The sequence below is a fragment of the Microtus ochrogaster genome, chromosome 5, assembly GCF_000317375.1.
Source record: "Microtus ochrogaster isolate Prairie Vole_2 chromosome 5, MicOch1.0, whole genome shotgun sequence".
Taxonomy (NCBI): domain Eukaryota; kingdom Metazoa; phylum Chordata; class Mammalia; order Rodentia; family Cricetidae; genus Microtus; species Microtus ochrogaster.
In genome coordinates, this window is record NC_022012.1 from 69,168,866 (window position 1) to 69,169,798 (window position 933).

General features: G+C 45.6%; 1 protein-coding gene across 1 annotated transcript in view; it reads right to left on the reverse strand.

The window, feature by feature from the left end:
• Myo1e (myosin IE) overlaps positions 1–933 on the reverse strand; it is a 195,398-nt gene that overhangs the window by 103,302 nt on the left and 91,163 nt on the right. The window lies entirely within an intron of this gene.

Sequence of the window (933 nt, forward strand, 5' to 3'; positions counted from 1 at the left end):
TACAGAGAGACCCTGTCTCAGAAAAACAAAACAACTAGGAACACACACACACACACACACACACACACACACAAACACACACACACACAGAATAGAAGTGCCAGGGCACAATCAGGTCAGTGAGCAGCCCTCTTCCATTGGAACGTGTACCTCTGAGGTAAATGACCCACACATTTGTTCCCCCCCCCCTGAACAAACAGGGGGACCCCGAAGCTTTGGGAAAGTTCTCAGCATCTCATTTATTTTTATTCATTTACATTGGGAGAAGAAAATAACAATTCCACACAGTTAAGGCTTAGAAAAGAAAGATAGTATTTGGAGAATCCAGGAAGGCTTCTCTGAGAGGAAGTGTGCACTGGATGTCAAGTTTTGCTTGTTTTTTTTATAACTAAAAATTTTTTTAAGTTATTTTATGTGGGGTAGACTGGGTCCACCACATTTGTGTGGAGGCCAGAGGAGAACTTCCTGCAGTTGGTCCTCCCTCCCTCCTTGCTGAGGCAGGTTCTCTCTTGTGGTTCCTGCGGTGCTGGCCCTTCATATCCGCATCCAGCTGTTTATGTAGGTTCCGGGAAATAGACTCAGGTCTTCGGACTTTGCAAACACTTTCACCCACCGAGCCATCTCTTTTGCCTCCCCTTAAAGTCTCACTGTCTATATGTGTGTTTGAAGTTGTTTATAATCAAAATAAAAATAAACAAAAATAACCCCAGTGTGTATGTGTATGTGTCTGGAAGATTATGGTGTGTGTGTGTGTGTGTGTGTGTGTGTGTGTGTAGTACATACACATGTTTGCATGAGGGTGTCTGTGCCTGTGAGCATGTGAGGAAGCCAGAAAAGGAGGCTGTGTGTCTTCCACTCTGCCCTTGAGTCAGGATCTCTAACTGAACCTGGAGCTAGGCTGGCCACCAAGGAGCCCCAGGGGTCCTTCTGTCT